This window comes from Cryptomeria japonica, chromosome 10 (genome assembly GCF_030272615.1).
Source record: "Cryptomeria japonica chromosome 10, Sugi_1.0, whole genome shotgun sequence".
NCBI lineage: Eukaryota > Viridiplantae > Streptophyta > Pinopsida > Cupressales > Cupressaceae > Cryptomeria > Cryptomeria japonica.
Window position 1 is genome coordinate 791,290,239 of NC_081414.1, and position 20,527 is coordinate 791,310,765.

At 37.1% G+C, this 20,527-nt stretch overlaps 1 long non-coding RNA gene and 1 other non-coding gene across 2 annotated transcripts; both read left to right on the forward strand.

Annotated features, from left to right (window-relative positions):
- The first annotated feature begins 18,247 nt into the window (after window positions 1–18,247).
- Window positions 18,248–19,049, forward strand: LOC131055029 (uncharacterized). The gene is made up of 2 exons (XR_009108117.2): window positions 18,248–18,375; window positions 18,550–19,049. It is a non-coding gene; the product is annotated as an uncharacterized LOC131055029 (long non-coding RNA).
- On the forward strand, window positions 18,499–18,623 carry LOC131055031 (small nucleolar RNA snoR111). The gene has a single exon (XR_009359304.1). It is a non-coding gene; the product is annotated as a small nucleolar RNA snoR111 (small nucleolar RNA).
- Window positions 19,050–20,527: the final 1,478 nt, after the last annotated feature.

A 20,527-nucleotide genomic window follows, 5' to 3' on the forward strand; every position in this document is an offset into this window, starting at 1 on the left:
GGATCCTAGAGATCTCAATCACTCTTACGTGACTACTAAGTTCTTAGTGCTTCGTTGGGCTATAGGCCTCAATTGTGCTTGCGCAACTTCAAATGGTAGCTCCTAACAGGAAGACTTACTAAACACCTTGTTCATAGTGGCCAAAAACCTTCTAGTCATTGGTGCAAGAGGTCGAATCTCTAAAGCGACCCACATTCTTACGGCCCTTAGTAGAGACACAAAGTTCGCTATGAGGAGTTTTCATGGGAATTGATGCTTGGCTACCCCGAGAAGTGAGTGTCGTGGAGGGGAGCCAGTGGGGTCAAGCATCTAAGTGTCCGCTCTGGGTAAGCATAGATGGGAAACCAATTGGGATTCAATGACTATTGTCCTTGCCAGCCTTAAGAATGTTGTATATGAGTATGAGTGTCTTTGATATAATATGCATTTGATCACTGTGTTTGCTTTGTTTGATACATACTTGCCAAGAGTAGATTAAAAACACATCACTATCCCCAAACACTTTGCAAAAACATTTGTCAAGACACAAACAATTGTCCAAGTCATTACCCACACAAAGTCCAAAATTGCGTCAAAACTCTATCGGTCCCATTTTTCATAAGCCTAATAGAGAAGCTAAGAGTTTGTCATCTCCATCAACATTCAAGTTTGTCCTTTGAAACACCAACTATCGTCCAAATCAGGGTGGTTGTATCCCTTCATACAACTTGCCATTCGAATCGATCCTTCATGTTCATACCAAAGACAACCTAATCATCAAATTTCTTCTAAACCATCACTACTATACCTCCTCCATCAATCATCCTCAAATTTTCTAAGTCCTTTCATCACAAATTTCTTAAGTCCTTTCATCACAAATATCGTGTATGGTCACAAATCGATCCCAAAAGAAAAAGATGGCTGAACAACAATATGGCATGCTGGACATTGATGTCCTATATGAAGATCCCACACAAAATCATACACAAAGTGGGCAACCTAGCGATCAAGATCAAAGTCAAAATCTTGACATGGTTAACCAAGATGAACTTTGTCCGGAAGTTCAAACTTTCCTAGTGGATTCTTATAACCAAGAGATGATGGAAAAGTTTATTAAACACAATCCTACTGCACTTCTGAAAACTCTCCTTGAACATGGAGCTCAACTTCCACTTGAATTTAATAGATCCGCTCTCACCCAACAACCACAAGGAGACCTCGCTCCCACACAAAGTGTTGCACCTACTATTCAAACTCAATCAATTGCAGCCCCATCAATCATCCAGGCTTAATCAATGCCACCCACGATACCTCCCACTGTGGTCTTCATCCCACCTTCTTCCTCCTTACCATCCATACCACTATCAAATCTGATCTCATCCATTCTCCAACAAACTTCTGTACCACCTTCTTCTATTCAACCACAAATTTCTATTCCACAAACTTCCCTTCCTCCCAACAATGTCGCAAATTTTATCTGGGCCGTATTCAATCCCGTCACAACAGTTGGCAGACCGCAACCAACTGTCCCTCAAACCCCAGTGACATCGGTCATCACATCCCATGTTCCCACCTCCTCATCATATCAATATATTGGTGGTGGTGCACCTTCTTTGGTTCATACAATTCTTGGGGCAAATACAATTCATCAATATCAAAGTCCACAACAAGACCTCATCAAGGAAATTCAAGACATGAAGAATATCATCAAGGACATGAAACAAAGGACTAATAAAAGGAAAACTTACTCCTTCGAAGAGTTTTGCCCTTGTCCTTATGACCCGTCTATATCAGTTGCACCATATCCCCAAGGATTTGAGATCCCTAAATTCACCAAGTATGAAGGCAAAGGAGATCCCCACGACCATGTCCGAGAATTCCACATCTTATGCCAAGAAGTCTCCTATAGTGACCTTTATCTTCGCAGACTCTTTCCCAAGAGTCTCACTAGAGACGCCTTGGCATGATTCTCATATTTACCACGAGGTTCCATTGTCTCTTTTCCAGACTTGGCAGAAAAATTTGTGGTCCACTATGCATACAACATGGGTAATGATGTTTCTATGATGGACTTATGTAATACAAAACAAAGGCCCGGAGAAACCTTCGCCAATTTCCTACAAAGATGGTGACATCTTATCAAGAAATTCCAATGGGACATGCCAGAACAACATCAAATTGAGCTATTCCAAAAGAACTTGGTGCCTGAACTTTCAAGACCTTTAATATCTCAATGTATCAAATCCTTCAAAAAATTGACAGATAAGGGCCTCGCCCTCAAACGTGTCTTGTTGGAGGAAGGAACCTTGAAACATTACCAGAAATCAACACAAAGTTCTTCCTCTTATTATAGCGACAAGCCAAAATTCTGGTCCAAAAACAAAAATGTGGTCAATGATGGTATAACTGATGCAAAGCGGGTCCAAACTGTGGCCGCTCCCCCAAAATCCACCACCAACAATCATCAATTCAACAACCAAAATCAATCCCAAAAACCTCACAACAATGTCTCAATCTAGGGACAACCACCCTGATCGAATAACAGGACTCCAAGAGGTTTCACTCCTCTGGCTGAGCCTATTGAAGTGGTGTTTCAAAAACTTGTCCAAGCAGGTATAGTGGTTTTTCCTATCACTCACCCGTTTGACCCCAATCAACCTAAACCAAAATGGTATAATGAAAATGAGTATTGTGAATACCATCATATCAATGGACATGATACACGAAAGTGTATGAAATTGAAGATCTACATACAAGATCTCATTGATAGAGGTGAGATTGAGATAGCAAATACAAAACCTGGTAATAACAATGACAAACTCAAAATGTACCAGGAACCCTTCCCGAAGCATGATAAAGGAAAAGGCTCATCATCTAACGAAATGGGTTATGACTACGCTAATCACATAACCGGTTTTGATTTTTTAATAGGTCGCATTGAACTTGCAGATAATCATGTCAATGTCATAACCATCCAAGGAGTCAATTTTCCTTCTTCCCAAAGTAGACCAAATCCTACTAGGATAGTCATTCAAGACACCACGCCTTCCACCTCCCATTTCTAGAATTATTGCAATGCAACTACACGCGGAGGAAGAGTCACCATCCAAGGAGTTCCTCCCCCACCAAACCCCACACTCATGTCTTCCACCCGTCGATATGACCTCCTTGATCAACTTGGGAAGACACCTACGTAGATTTCCATTTTGGAACTTCTCAAGACCTCCCCGGTCCATAAAGAAATTTTGGAACAAGCCCTTCTCCAATCACGCGTTCCATATAACATCAACGCCACCCAATTCCAAGCCCTCATTGGAAACCTTGCTGCCCAGTAATACATTGTATTTAACTCCAAAGATGCTCCCATAGATGAAGACCATAGCAAACCTTTGCATATCGAAGCTCTTATCCACAAGCACAAGGTCAAACGTATCCTAATAGACGGTGGATCCGGGCTTAATCTGTGTACATACAAATTAATAAAATAATTGGGACTTTCTGAGGATCTGATAGACACATCATGAAGGATCACAATAAAGGCATATGATGATGCAGAAAGAATTTCAAAGGGCGTGGTCACCTTACCTCTTCAAGTGGGCCCCATTACAATTGAAACCCCTTGCCAAGTACTAGATCTTGACCTCCCCTACAACATTCTCCTTGGGAGGCCATGGATTCATTCCTTGCAGGTCGTACCCTCCACCTATCACCAATGCATCAAATTCCCCTATAACGGAAGAGAGATCACTATCAAAGGTGATCCCCAACCTTTTCAATATTGCAAACTATTAGAGGGGAAGCATCCATATCATTTCCCACTAAATAGACCCTCGCCAACACCTCCATCTGACACATCAAATGTTGCTTCCACATCATCCCAACCAGATAATCAAATCAAGATCTTGGACAATGGCTGTGGAGAATACAAATTGGATGACGTCTTATTGATAGGCAACCTCCCTCTCTCTCCTAAGTCATTTGGCAAACCAAAAGAGCTCAAAAAGGACCCGAAACCAATCATGCAATGCCAAAACACCACCTTCCAACAATGGGGCCCACTTGATAACGAGAGCCTTGAAGCAGATATCTCTTCATGGTTGTATCGAGAAGAAGATGAAGATCCAACAAGAATATCCAAAGAAATGTACCCAAAAGCATCTGGCATAGTTGAAAAAATGGGTTACAAAGGACATGGCCTGGGACCAGAGGAGAAAGGAAGAAAAACACCCATAAATCCTATCTCCTACAAATACAACAAAGGCTTGGGGTACACCTCGGTGCCTAATATTACTATCGTTGGTGCCCCTTCTAGTCCTTCTTTGGATATCGAAAGCGCTGACGAAGAGGAATTCCATGAAATGCCTTATGAATATGAGAAAGATATCTTATTGGACACTTACATCAATATCATCACCCCCGTAACCCCTCCCACTTCACATGAGCTACATCTTGTCCATCCTGAACTCATTGATTGGGGCCAATGAGACATACCCACTTTAGATATCTGTGCCGATGATAATGCTCTCATTGCTCTCCTAACAGCGCAAAATATGGAAGATTGTAGCAAAATCGAGGGTATTCAACTACACAAAAAGGGATATTTTGCTAGTCAAGTCAATGCCCTTAGCCATAAAAAAGATAATAAAAGAAAAAGATATGATTCTTTGGGTGAAAACCTCCCTGAGGCACCTTTGGATGAACAAGAAATAAAAACAAAGGGCGTATCTGAAAGTGAAAACCTGGAAAAGGCACTTGACAATGAGGGATTTGATCTCCCTACCATTGGTTACCTTCTACAGGACAAATCAAATTTGTTGATAGAAGAAATAGATAGCATCAACATGGGCACTGAGGTCATTCCAAAAAATGTGCTCATTGCCAAATCCCTCATAGAAATAGAGAAACAAGACTTCATCAACTTCCTTACAGAGGTAAAAATCAATTTTGCATGGTCCTATTCCGATATGCCAAGGTTAGACCCTGCCTTGGTGGTTCACAATCTTGCCGTCCACCCAGATGCAAAACCTGTAAAACAAAAATTGCGCAAAATGCACCCAGATATTGCACTCCTGGTCAAGGTGAAACTCCAAAAGTTGTTAGATGCAGAATTTATCAAACTAATAGATTATGCTGAATGGGTCTCCAACATTGTACCTATCGGCAAACCTGCTAGGGGCATCCGCATCTGCATAGACTTCCGAGATCTAAATATAGCTTGTCCAAAAGATGATTTCCCGCTCCCCAATATAGACATGATTGTGGACCTTACAACAGGACATGAAATGTTATCGCTAATGGATGGGTTTTCTAGATACAACCAAATCAGGATAGCAAATGAGGATCAACATAAAACTGCATTCACAACACCATAGGGTACCTTCTGTTACCGGGTCATGCCTTTTGGTCTAAAAAATGCTGGAGCTACATATCAACGTGCAATGACAACAATTTTTCATGACCTCTTACACAAAATTATGGAGGACTATGTGGACGATCTGCTAGGCAAATCTAAGACAAGACAAGAAGACATTTCCATTCTAAAGCAGATCTTTGAAAGATTAAAAAAATACAAACTACGACTGAATCAAAAAAAGTGTGTGTTTGGAGTCACATCGGGAAAACTATTTGGATTCATTGTTTCCCGCAGAGGCATCGAGGTCAATCCTGCAAAAGTAAAAGCTATCATGGAAATGCCTCCACCAAAAACTCTCAGACAACTGCGCAGTCTCTAGGGAAAACTCCAGTCTATCAGGCGTTTCATTTCACAGTTAGTAGACAAGTGCCATCCATTTGCACACCTATTGCGTAAAGATGCAAAATTTAAATGGGATTGCCTATGTCAAAAGGCCTTTGAGAAATTAAAAGAATATCTAGCATCACCTCCCGTATTGATGCCTCATGCTCCTGGAAAACCCCTTATTTTGTATATATGTGCTACTACAGTGGCATTGGGGGCATTATTGGTGCAAACAGATGATAAAGGGAAGGAACACGCCATTTACTACATCAGTTGAACGTTGGTAGGATATGAACTCAATTACACCCCCATTGAAAGAGCATGTTTGGCATTAGTGTTCAACACACATAAACTACGACACTATATGCTAAATAATAAGATAAAATTAATTGCTAAAATTGATCCACTTAATTATCTCTTGTCTAAAGCTGCTCTCACTGGCAGAACTGCCAAATGGGTCATGCTCTTAAGCGAGTTTGACATTGAATATGTGGACAAAAAAGCAATCAAGGGACAAGTTATTGCAGATCAGTTGGTTGAAGCTCCACTTCTAAGCGACCATCCTCTTCTCACAGAATTACCAGATGAGTTCATTATGTTTGTTACCACATCCTCCACATGGAAATTGTATTTTGATGGCTCCTACACTCAAAATGGATTGGGGGCAGGAATATTATTGGTCACACCTCAAGGAGATGGCATCCCCAAATCATACAAGATAGTCTTTGCATGTACCAATAACATAGTAGAATACGAGGCCCTCATCACAAGTTTACGCTTGGCTATCCACTGGAAAATAAAGGAATTACAAGTCTATGGCGATTCCCAACTCATCATAAAACAAGTCAATGATGAATACTAGACAAAAGATGATAAACTCCTTCCCTATCGTACCATGGTTGAAGATCTTAAGCAACATTTCACGGCAATCAAGTTTGATCAAATCCCACAAACAAACAACAGAGCTGCAAATGCAATGGCCACCATTGGCTCCCTCCTTCAAATGCCAGCACACAGCCAGAAGTGCGAGTTCTTGGTCGAGCAATTGTTTATATTGGCATACGACCTACCAGAGTCTGAAATGGTGTGTGTTCTCGTTGGTCCCGAGTCCCCTTGGTACCAAGAAACCTTTGCTTTCCTCAAAGACAACACCATTCCCCCACACCTCACCAAAGCCCAATATCAAACCTTCATCTGCCGATGTGCTCGTTACACCATCCTTGTAGACACCTTGTTCAGAAGGCATTTTGATGGTTCCCTCCTAAGGTGTTTAGATAAACAAGAAGCAGAATGGGCATTACGTGAAGTACACGAGGGTATCTGTGGGGCACACTCAAGTGGACTCACATTGGCTAATTTTTTTTTGAGAACGGGATAGTATTGGCCTAAAATGGAAGAAGATGCATACAATTATGTGAAGAAATGCATCCCTTGCCAGCAGCATGGCGACAAGATTCATGCACCGTCACAAGAATTGCAGCCATTCATTACACCATGGCCCTTCTCGCAGTGGGGGCTCGATCTCATTGGGAAAATCCACTCTTCATCTTCCAATGGACATAAATTCATTATCACTGCCACCAAATACTTCACCAAGTGGGTAGAGGCTATCCCTCTTACTTTCACCATTGGCAAGCAAATATCCAAATTCATCCTGAACTACCTAATCTGCCGATATGGCATCCCAAAAGTTATCATCACAGATAATGGTAAACAATTTAAGAACCAGTATGTCAAAGAACTCTGCCAAAAATTCAACATCCAACACCGCTTCTCCACTCCATATTACCCCCAAGGCAATGGCCAAGCTGAGGCTTCTAATAAAACACTAATAAAAATCCTCAAAAAGACAGTCAATGAAGCAGGCCGTGATTGGCACCTCCAAATCCATCCTGCATTGTGGGCCTACCGCACCCCCACAGGTGCCACTCCTTATTCCCTAGTATTTGGTTCCGAAGCCATCCTTCCCCTTGAGATTGAGATCCCCTCTCTAAGGGTATCACTGCAAAACATCCTACCAGAGGAAGAATACAGAATTGCCCACTTACAAGAGCTAGAATTGTTAGATGAAAGGTGCCTCAAGGCCTTGAATCATCTCCGGGTATATCAAAACCGTCTGCACATGAGTTATCATAAAAAAATCAGAACCCGAGAATTCCAAGTTGGTGATCTTGTCCTCATGGAAAATCAGAAAAATATACAAGAAAGAGAACAAAAAGGCAAGTTTGAGCCTAATTGGCTTGGACCATATGTAATCACAGTGAAATATGGATTAGGAGCTTATCAGTTGGCTACTCCTGAAGGCGATCCTTTGGATGATCCAATGAATATCATGCACCTCAAAAGAGTTTATGCTTAGTCCTCATAAAGTCTTAAATTATCAAAAAAAAAAAAATCATCAAGAAAATTTGTTTAAAAAAATGAGAAAAAGATCCTGAAAAAATCGTCACTTTGGTGAAACCCTGGCAAACAGGCACCTTATGACACAAAAAAATTAAAAAAATCATAAAAAGAAAGAAAAAAACAATTCATCCATTAGTGAAAACCACTTGGTGGTGCTATGGAAAAGTACCTTGGTGAAAACCTCTATGCAGACACTAAGGTAAATAAATGGATCCACTGTCTATCATGTCGATACTACAAATCATCTGCCATCCAGCCCACCCATGCGCAACATTCCTTCTTTTCCTCCTCCCAATAAAACATGTGTATGATGATGAAGTCTTCTCCTGAGTCATGAACAAGGAATGTCCCATTGAAACTGAGATTTTATGCCTCTGTGTGTAAGCTTCAAGAAGTCTTGAGAAACAATCCCAAGTCCATCCTAGTTCTACTCTTGGCAAGAGGTATCATGTGGTCGCAAGGAAGAGACTTGTTAGATTTTATTAGATCTTTTCATATAGGCTTGCATCTTTTGCCCTATGACTGCCACTATTTATGACTGCCTGGGTTCTTCCATATCCAGGTACATTATGATAGGTGCATACTGGGGCATATTTCATAGTATGACATGTTTTGGATCCTTCTTGTATAAATCGATGACCTGGTACTAGTGTTTATCAACACTTACCTTTTCGTGTACAAGAGGTATCGGTGTGTTTGAGGGTTTCCTTGCACGAACCCACAACTCTGTATTAGTGTTTCTTAACACTTGCATTGTTGTGTGCAAGAAATTCCCATTTGTCTACAGAGTCAGTCCACGCCCTGCATTTCTCATGCCATCCTGATTTCTATAATCAATGGTGCAAGTCACTCGGGGCAACACCAAACTAGGTTGGCTCTCCATATTTATTGTGCACAAAGTCTCACAATCATTCCATCAAATCCTAAACTCAATAATCCCATGGAGTTCTCAATTGCCCCCATTTTCCTCCGTGATCTTGCATCTCTTATTCTTCTTTCCAAATACCTCACGACTGCTTCATATTTGTTCCTCATCTATCCCTTCCACCTTAATTTTTCTTCCTCTATTTTTTTTTCCTCACATAATCAATTCCGATTCTGATTCATGTCTTATATAGGATGTATCCTTCCTAAAATGAGACGCTCTGATCATGTCTTATACAAGATGAATCCTTCCTGAAACCAGATGTTGTGATCTGATCATGTCTTATACAGGATGAATCCTTCCTGAAACTAGAAGTTGTGATCAATCATGTCTTATACAGGATGAATCCTTCCTAAAACTAGACGTTGTGATCTAATCATGTCTTATACAGGATGAATCCTTCCTAAAACTAGACGTTGTGATCAGTCATGTCTTATATAGGATGTATCCTTCCTGAAACCAGACACTCCTATCATGTCTTATATAGGATGAATCCTTCTTGAAACCAGATGTTGTGGTCTGATCATGTCTTATACAAGATGAATCCTTCCTAAAACCAGATGTTGTGATTAGTCATGTCTTATATAGGATGTATCCTTCCTGAAACCAGACACTCCGATCATGTCTTATACAGGATGAATCCTTCCTGAAACCAGACGTTGTGATCAGTCATGTCTTATACAGGATGTATCCTTCCTGAAACCAGACACTCCGATCATGTCTTATACAGGATGAATCCTTCCTGAAACCAGACGTTGTGATCAATCATGTTTTATACAGGATGAATCCTTCCTGAAACCAGACATTGTGATCTGATCATGTCTTATACAGGATGAATCCTTCCTGAAACCAGACGTTGTGATCAGTCATGTCTTATACAGGATGTATCCTTCCTGAAACTAGACACTCAGATCATGTCTTATACAAGATGAATCCTTCTTGAAACCAGATATTGTGATCAATCATGTCTTATACAAGATGAATCCTTCTTGAAACCAGACACTTTGATGATCTTTGTCTTATACAGGATGAATTCTTCTTGAAACTAGACTGAATCTAGATCTTATCAATCGAATCAAATCAAATCTATCGGGATATCAATTTCTCAAAACTCCAAAGATCAAATACCTCAATTGATCTCCCGAGGGGGCATCACCATACCATAATCTATCAATCAAGAGTCGGGGCATCCTATCAAACCAATATCAACATCAAACCAAGACTATTCTTTGAATCAATGTGTCATCACACCTCGCTTCAAAGAGGGGCAAAATGTAGACACTTAAAAATAATTATTTTAATTATTTTTAATTCCTCGCATAATTAATTAATTAATTATGTTTATTCAAATTCCTCTCAACATTGTCCAAGGGGTTGAGCTTAATTGGTTAAAACACTGGGTTCTCATTGTGGAGACCCAAGTTCAATTCCCAATAGGGACATCTGAAGTGAAATTCTAAGTTGTGACTCTTGACCTTCCATAGGATAGGGAAGGTCTTGGGGTCAATCTAATCAAACAGAATAATAATAATAATTCAAAGATATGTAATGGGGATGGGGCCCCCTACTGTGTCCCCACTGGTTCATAGCTTCAGTCAAAAGCTATTCAGGCTTCGGCCAATTACCGATCAAAAAAAAAATTCCTCTCAATATTAATTAAATATAATTAATATTGTCACTATAGCATATGATTGATTTATTTAATAAATCAATCCCTTTCTTTATTCTTCTAAAAAAATCAAATCCTCACAAATCTTCCTCTTAGCTAATTAATTTCAATTAATTAGTTAACCTACATGATTCCTACAAATCATCTTCTTAATTCATTCTTCTAGAAACTCCCTAAACTTACTTAACATTATTCAATTAATTTTTTATTCTTTTTTATTCCTCCAATCCCCATGATATATTTTTCTGGAGAATTTTTAATTCCTCCAATGCATCTTGTGGAGTGTGGAGATACGAAATGCCTTTAAGGCATATTTCTTGGTCTCCACACCCTCTCTTGGACCTTGTTTGAGCTCACAAGTAAATCTTAGCCCTTCATCTCGAATTCATCCTAGCCATCCGTTTTCCTCTCCTCTTCCTATAAAATAGGGCTCCATCCCTTCATTCTAAAACATCTTGAAATCCAGTAAGTTTATGCTACCCTTTTGAGCCCAGGAAATCATCTTGGCAACTTGATCATCTCATCCTTATCATTTTTCAAATCCATTCCATTTGTGCACAACATTGGAGAGCCATCCACATCCAGCAATCAAAGGAGCACATCAAGTGGAGCATTATCAAGGGGCGCCTTCACTTCATCAAGCTCAATCCGAAGGAGAAGGTAAAATAGCAAGGTGAAATGGTCTTTTAATGATATTTTAGCATTCTGCATGTTTATTTCGTTATGTTTTGATCATTTGACCTTCAAATCTGTTTTCCCCTCTTCAATTATTCTACAATGTGTTGGGTTCCTTTTCTCAAGGAGAAATCAAAAGCTTTTGAGAAATTCAAACTATTCAAGGCAATGGTAGAGAATGAAACCGGTAAGAAAATCAAATGTTTAAGATCAGATCAAGGAGGTGAATTCACATCTAAGGAATTTAATACATTTTGTGAAGTGAATGGAATCAGAAGACAACTATCAGCACCTCAGACACCCCAGCAGAATGGAGTTGTGGAAAGGAAGAACACAACTATTCTGGATGCAGCTAGAAGCATGATATCAGAAGCAATCCTACCTCATGTGTATTGGAGAGAAGCAGTGAATACAACAATTTACACATTCAACAGAGTTCACATCAAAGGTGAAACCAGTAAGACCCCTCATGAACTATGGTTTGGTAATACTCCTACTCTTAAATATTTCAGAATATTTGGAAGCAAATGTTATATTAGGAGATGTAAGTATATTGAAAAACTTGATCCTGGAAGTGATAAAGGAATATTTGTTGGTTATTCATCTAAGGGCAAGGCATATATATTTTTTAATAAAAGATTGCAAAAAATCATTGAGAGTGCAAATGTGAAGATTGATGAACACTTTAGAAGAGATTCAAGGTCTATGGACTCTGAACCGGCAATTGAAATAATCACAAATGAACCTATATAGAATGCACCGGTATAGAATGTTGATCCAGTCACACTGGCATCATCAGAGAATTCCATAGTGACTGAAGAACAACAACAAGTGAATACACCTAGGTATGTAAGATTGAATCACTCTGAAAGTTAGATAATTGGGAATAAGTATCAAGGTGTAATGACAAGAGGAAGACTGGCAAATGAAGAGGTATGCTTAATTTCTCAAATTGAGCCAACATCAGTTAATGAGGCATGTGAAGATAAACATTGGATTAAGGCTATGGAAGGTGAATTGGAACAAATTGAAAAGAATAACACATGGACATTGGTTCCCCGACCTAAAAACAAAAATGTAATTGGAACTAAATGGGTATTTAGAAATAAACTTAATGAAGATGGTAAGGTAATAAGAAAAAAAGCAACATTAGTGTGTAAGAGATATTCACTGAAAGAGGGAATTGATTACAATGAAACCTTTGCACCGATAGCTAGAATAGAGGCAGTCAGACTATTCCTAGCATTTGTAGCACACAAGAACTATAAAGTATATCAAATGGATGTTAAATGTGCATTTTTGAATGGTGATCTTGAAGAGGAAGTTTACATTGAACAACTTGATGGATTTTCTTTGACAAATGACAAAGATATGGTTTGCAGGTTAAGGAAAGCTTTATATGGATTGAAGCAAGCTCCTAGAGCTTGGTATGCTAGATTGGACAAATATCTTTTGAAGCTTGGTTACACTAAAGGTAATGCTGAAAACAACTTATATTTCAAAGTAACTAATGATGACATCTTGGTTATTTAAGTTTTTGTTAATGATATAATTTTTGGAGGAGAAGACGGATTGTGTAAAGACTTTTCTAATAAGATGCAGGAAGAATTTGAAATGTCTATGATTGGAGAGATAAAATTCTTTTTAGGATTGCAGATTTCACAGTTTGATAAAGGTATATTTATATGTCAATCTAAATACTTGAAGGAACTACTAAAGAAATTTGGTATGGAAAAATCTAAACCGGTAAGTACTCCTATGACTACAGCTGATAAACTATCATTGAAGGACGATTCAACCTCTTTTAATCCGACAAGATATAAATCTATGATTGGAGGTTTACTGTATTTGACACAAACAAGACTTGATATTATGAATGCAGTATGTATTGTTTCAATATTTCAGAGTAATCCTAAGGAAAATCATGAATTAGCCACAAAAAGGATTTTCTACTGTCTACAAGGCACAACAAATCTTGGTTTATGATATCCTAAAGATGAAAATTTTGATTTATGTGCATACACCGATGCTAATTGGGTAAGAGATATAGATGACAGGAAGAGCACCACTGACGAAGCATTCTTTCTTGGTAACAAATTGATTTCATGGTTGAGCAAGAAACAAAGTTGTACATCATTATCAACAGCAGAATCGGAATATGTTGCAGCAGCAACTAATTGTACTCAGGTATTATGGATTAAACAAATGTTGAAGGACATAAAGGTAAAATGGAAAGAACCTATAATTATTTACTGTGATAATATGGCAGCAATTGATATATCTAAGGATTCGGTATTTCACTCCAAAACTAAACATGTTTCTATAAAATTCATTTTTCTGAAAGAGAATGTTGAAGCAAAAGAAGTGAAACTGGTTTATGTGAATACTAAAGAGCAGATTGTTGATATCTTTACTAAGCCTTTGCCTAAGGAAACTTTTGAATATCTCAGAGAGCAGCTTGGGGTAATACCCTCACTGGTAGAGACCTAGATAGTTGGAGAATGGCATCAGACGGACATAATTTATAGAGAAAGCTTTTTTCGGCTTTGATGGAGGAGAGCTACTTCTCAGGGGGAGTAATTGGTATTTGTAATTAGTTCTATGAACTTGTTGTATTTGGTTTTTGTATTGCTCTAGCATTTGATGTCAAAAGGGGAGAGATGTCTATGAAAAAACACATTATCTTTTGAGAGATTATTCATAGGGGGAGAGATTGTTACTCTTTGCAACTATATTTTGATTTCTGATAATTGATCTCTTTGGGAGATTGTTGGTTTTTGGTTTTTGGCATTTCTTCTTTGGCACTTAGATGGTTTTTCCATCTTGTGTTGCCATCAATGCCAAAGGGGGAGATTATTGGTATTATGGATGTGTTGCATTGGTTTTGTCATTGATGTTAACACTTGTCAACACTTATCAACACCTATATTTCTAGAGATCTTTGGTTATTTTTACCGACATGTTCAGTGACTTATGCACAATCGTCGGTATCTAGTTCACCGACAGGTTATATTGTTTACCAGCACAGAGGATGATTTGTTATCATCTGAAGGTTACTTGGTTATGTCAAAGACATGGTTTGGACACTTGGTTTTGGTGATTTGGTTATTGGTCTAATCGAGTTGGCATATTTGTTGTTACCAGCAAATTGGTCTAGGTTATGGACCGACATGCGTTATCTATTCCAGATCAGCACGACACGTTATGGAGATGATTTATTGATTGGTTATTATTGTAAATGTATTGAGCTGACATGATGCATCACAATTTGATTCATTTATAGTTATAATATTCTTAGTGAGTCGACCTACACATTTGGTCTTAGGTTTTGGTATATATGTAAGATCTCATTTGTGAGATTATGTAGTAGAAAAAGGTCATGAGGTATTATAAGGTTGTGGTATTCGGTATATGCGAATATAAGCAGAGCTACTCACACAGACATCATTTGAAGATTCAAGGAAGGTTTGAAGAAGACAATCAGAGACTAACCGGTACTGAATCCAGAATATGAAGATGCTATTATGAGCAGTACATTATCTAGGATTTAATCATCCTATTGTAGTAAGTGTGACTCTCATTTTGTGATTGAGCAGTGAGCTCTAGGCAGTTGGCCTTTCTACATGTGTAAACCCCATTTGTACACACATACTATTTGCAGTAGTATCATCTGATTGTGGGTAAGGTTTCATACCGTGGTTTTTCCCCTTATAGGGTTTCCACGTACAAATATATGTGTTATGTGTTGTGGATGTTATTTCTCTTTTTGTTTCATGCATTAAGCTTCACCGGTATTGTTATTAACTGTTAAACTGTCAACTGACATTAAGTTTGGTTTACCAGTATTATGCATCAAGTTTGATCAAGTTATATTTGGGTTGATATTAATAGACAACTAATTCAGCCACCCCCTCTCAGTTGCTTCTGGGTCCTAACACATTCATTCGTACATAATGTTCCATTCCTTTCTAGATATTAGGTGCAATTGATTACATCTTGTTTTGAAATAATTATTTATATATGTCAATCCAATAACATCCAAAATGCTTAAAGATTAGCACAAACACTACTTCCACACAATTGTGCATCATTCTGCACAAAAGATCCGAGTAATGAAATCCAGAGGTCTACCCCCCCATATCTAGATATAGATAGGGGCCCTCGAGATTCTTTTGTGCCATCTGCGGGATCCACCGGGTATGAATCCGAATCACAAACTCGCTATGGGATTGCCACTCATAAGGACGGGGGATAGTTAACTGTCCTGGGGAATCCCTATCCCCTAGTATAGGTCCATGTCTCCCCTTGCTCTCACTGCATTCGAACAAGGGATAACCTTTCATTAATTTCTCAATTAAACATTGATAAGGACCCTTTACCCACCCTCCTCGTTGGAGTTTAGAAGATCATTTGGCGGGTGTTTGAGGCCTCCTAAATGAGGTTTCCCTCTTTCCTTTGTGCGAGGCCTCTTCCTGAGTTGCTAATGGAGGGCTTGCCAGATTTTATACGTAACATGGGTGGGTGGCCCCATCCTATTATATTATCAGAGACCCCATAGAATTGTAGGGCAACTCTAGCCAACCATAACTGATCTCTTCCAACTTTACTTCTTGGACCGGGTTCCGACCTACCAATCGAAGGAGATATCGAGCCATCAGGGGGGGGGGAGGGAATTAAAGGCGCTATGGTCGCCCGGGAAAAAAATAAATAAAACTCTGTAGTTTTTGAAGGCAGACCCGGGCTCGAAAGGGATAGATCACGTTGATTATGAAAATGGGCTCGAAAGGGATAGATCATGTTCTAACATTCAACACATGCACCACTTTACTAAAAAATAGTTCCACAACATGTAACAAATGCACCACTTTACAAACAAATGCATCACTTTACAACAACGGTGTCACTATACCATAAATCCTCCATTTTACAACAACAAAACTAAAACAAGGAAAACCTAGCATATACAAATGCTCCATTTTACAACAATATCACCAAAATAGGAAAAACCTAGCAAATACAAATGCTCCACTTTACAACATTAGCACTAGAATAAGAAAAACCTAGCAAATACAAATGCTCTACTTTTCAATATAAGTGCCAAAGTAGGGAAAACCTAGCAAATGCAAAATGCTCCACTATACCACAACTGCTCTAGTTTATAACAAAAGTGTCAAAGTAGAGAAAAAACATCATACAAATGCACCACTTTGCAACAATGACACCACTATATAAAATTATGCTAAAACAGGGAAACATTCCAAACAAAACCACCACAAGGAATAATGACACCACTTTAAAAAGTTAGCCAAAATTTTTGCATAACACATTAAATTTTCAAAATAAAAAATGTTTTGGAAATACGGTTCTATGCTCTATGTTATGTTCCAATTCATTTTTATCTCTCTTTCACCAATGTTATTTTTCAAAGTGATCCCTTCTTTTTAAAACTTCACTTGCTCATAGCTTCTTCTTTTGTTATTGTTCTACCTTCCTAAACAAATATTACACATTTTTGTATTTTTGTACAATCTCTTGCACCTCTAAAACCAAAACAATCAAATAGTCAAAAGAGGAAAAAATCCAAAAAAATCAAATATCTTCAAAATTCCAAATAAAAAAAATAGAAAACTCCAAACAAAATCACACATCTTCATAGATAAAAAATAAAATCACATATAATTCAAACCATCAACCAATACATTTAAAGATGAACTTTCAACATAAATCCTAGAAATCAATATCAACTTAGATAACATCCATTCAAAATAGTCTTTTATCATTGTATAATAATTCATATCATCTATCACTTGTATTATACATGTTTCATTCTCAAAACTAGGCACTTCTCTTATATGAGATGATTCCTTTCTAAAATCAGCTTATACATCATATTTCCTTCCTAGAACTAGACACGATCCTTATCCACCAATATTCTAGTAGCATGGCTCAACAAATGTATCCTTCCTACAATAGGAAGATTACCTTATTACCTTATTTAGTTAATGTCTAGGATAACATGCAATCAAATGTGGTTGAATGCAAGTAATTTTAAGTGTTATAGTGTTTATCAATACCACATCTTCAAATGCATGTTCCAAACATTAAGGCAAATAGATATATGTCATCAAGTTCAATGTAGTTTAGATTTTTGTGTAAAGTTTCCATCCATGTTCATGGTGTAGATACCCATCCACATATTTGATCCATTTCATTTCCACACACACGAAACTTAATCATAGCCAAAATTTAAGAACAACTTAGTTTAAAATTTGTCTTTTTCCTTCTAACTCATCCAAAAATAAGTAATTTTGAATTTAATTTTTTTGGTATTAAGTATCATAGAACAACATACAACCAATGGAAAACCAAGAGTCACAACTTAGAATTCCACAAAGGTGTCCCTCATAAAAGTTGAACTTGGGTCTCCACATTGAGAACTCAATGCTTTAACCAACTAAGCTCAACCCCTAGACTTTGAATTGAATTTTAAAAATTATGATCAAAATAATAAACAACTATCAACTGACTCCCAAATTAATTTAATAGAATTATAGATTTACCATATTCATAGAATCTAATTATAATAAAAAAAATCATTTTATTTCTTAAAAAAATTAAAATCAAAATTATTAGGAGATCAATTTTTTTTTGAGATAAAAATAAAATTGTATTAATTGAGAATTAATTCTCAAGTCCATTGAATTGGGATTAATTCTCAAGTCCTTTTCTTAATAATAAATCACTGATAATGATTTCACGATCAAATAAATAAATATAGTTTAACCCCCCCAAAATTGCATTCTAATTAATTTATTTTTTTAATTAATTAATTAATTTATTTTTTTCATATTAAAATAATGCGATTAGAAATGATCTTTAAGGATTAGGGTTTCCGATCGATCTGAGACTCGTCGATTTGGGATAGCATCAGGGATTTAGGGTTTTTATTGCCCTAGGGTTTCAGAATGTATATTTAGTTGGACATAAGTAAGTAAAATTAAGGCGTTACTGCAGTTGTGTTTGGCCCATCGGATTCTTCTAAAGGGTTTTGGAATGCAATTTGATTTGTATGCGGTTGTATTTCTCATTTTGTTTTTGTCATCTCTGTTTCTTGGAGGAGGTCTGCAAATTTCATAATGCGATTTTTCCTTTATACAACAGAGTACATTGAAGTCGAGATATCGTTTCGGTTGCCCCGCGTAAGCATGGGCCATTTGATTGTTGCTCGACAACATGGAAACCTATCTGACAGGTTTTTGCCTTGTGTTTGTTTTTGAGATTTTAATATACGTTGAGGGTTTTTTGATTGTTCCGACTTATTATTCAATTAATACGTTGTAAATCATTCAGATTCGTAGCAGTAACATCTATCCTTTTGTATTAGGGTTTAGCGGTATATTATATTTAATCATCTGGTTAAGAAATTTCGTAGGTTTTTTGTTTCAAGTAAGCATATCTGCATAAATGTTGTTGTAGTAAAGCTTCATTAGTTTCGGATTTTGGAGCTACTTATTTCATCTCTGCTCTTGAGCTCCTCCGAGATGGAGCTGGCATTTTTTTACAGATTGCTTTGATCTTACGAATAGACTGTTAGAAACTCCTATGTTAAGTTTAAACAGCTGAAAAATAAACTGAAATCTGGATACTTCAAGGTTTGTTTTCTCGAAAGCTGCGAATCTTTTGTGGGACTCTTTACTGTTTTACAAATTTGCGAAGGTATACGTTTGCAACCTTGTAGATCTTGCAAAGAGGAAGGAGCAATAGAGCAAGTAAGATATTTCATGTTCAGAATTATTGATAAGAACCATCCCTGCTTTGAATATAAATTGATAAAGCTTTGGATCTTGCACATTGCCCTCCTGTTTGTAGAATAGGGGAATCATATTGACCTTTCAAAAAATACAAAAAATATTAATAAATATTACATGTTCACAACTGAATGTGTAGTTGATAACAAAAGAGAAAATAAAAAGAACAGCACTCACACTTATTTGTCATATTGACCTCCCAATAAATACAAAAATACTAATAAATATTACATAAATATTACATGTTCTCAAGTTCACAACTTAATGTGTAGTTGACAACAAAAAAGTAAATAAAAAATACAACAACTAGTACAATTTTAATTTTAATGCAAATCAATTTGCACAAAATATATACATTTTTATTTTTTAAATTTTTTTATATTTACATTTACCACTCTATGCAATGGTTAAAAAGTACAAATGTACTCAAATTCCATTTACATTATGCACAATTAGAAAACAGACAATATGAGAATCAGCTACCACAACGCATATGGAGGATTATAGGTGGTCAACAAATTTTTCGACCACCCATTTTAAACTTTATAATATTAAAAATGTGTTTTAATCACATGCCTAACATAATATATTTAGGTTAAATATTAAAATATAAAAAGGTGAATAACATATTAGTTAATAGATATTTTATAAATATATATTAGCCTTTTCGTTATTGGCGCAATAGAGGTCAAGTATTGGACAACACTTTGAAATGACCACTTTTTGACCTAATGACCACTTTTTGACCTTTTGATGCATAATGACCCATAGAAATCGGATCGTTACTACCCAAAAGCCAGATCAATAGCTATAAGCTATAAGCAGTTAAGTCGCGATTAGCTATGACGACTATTGGTGCTCTTCCCCTATTCATCTTTCATCTTTTGGCACCTAGTCATCTTTTGTAAAATGCAATCATTATAGTTTCCTTGGCATATGATGGAGAGGGAGAATGAAAGTTTTAGCATATGATGCACATTATCATTTTTTATATTAGAGGAATGTACCCTTAGTAAAATGTATTCTCGTTATAGCTTCTATATATATAGATAGGTGTAAGAGTAACATAATGGAAGAATTAGTACGTGATGTATATTGATATATTTTTGTCATTAAAATAATGATCCTATGAGCTTTTTGATCTTGGAAGATTAAAATGTGGAAGACTAACACAATATATTCTAACATTTTAATTCAACATTCTTCACATAAGTGTAAATGTACTGAAGCAAATCAAGTACACATTATGTCATTCTTGAAGAAGTGAACAATGCAATTGAAATAATAAAGATTGAAATTGATTAAATTGTTGTATTTGCTCTGTAATTGAG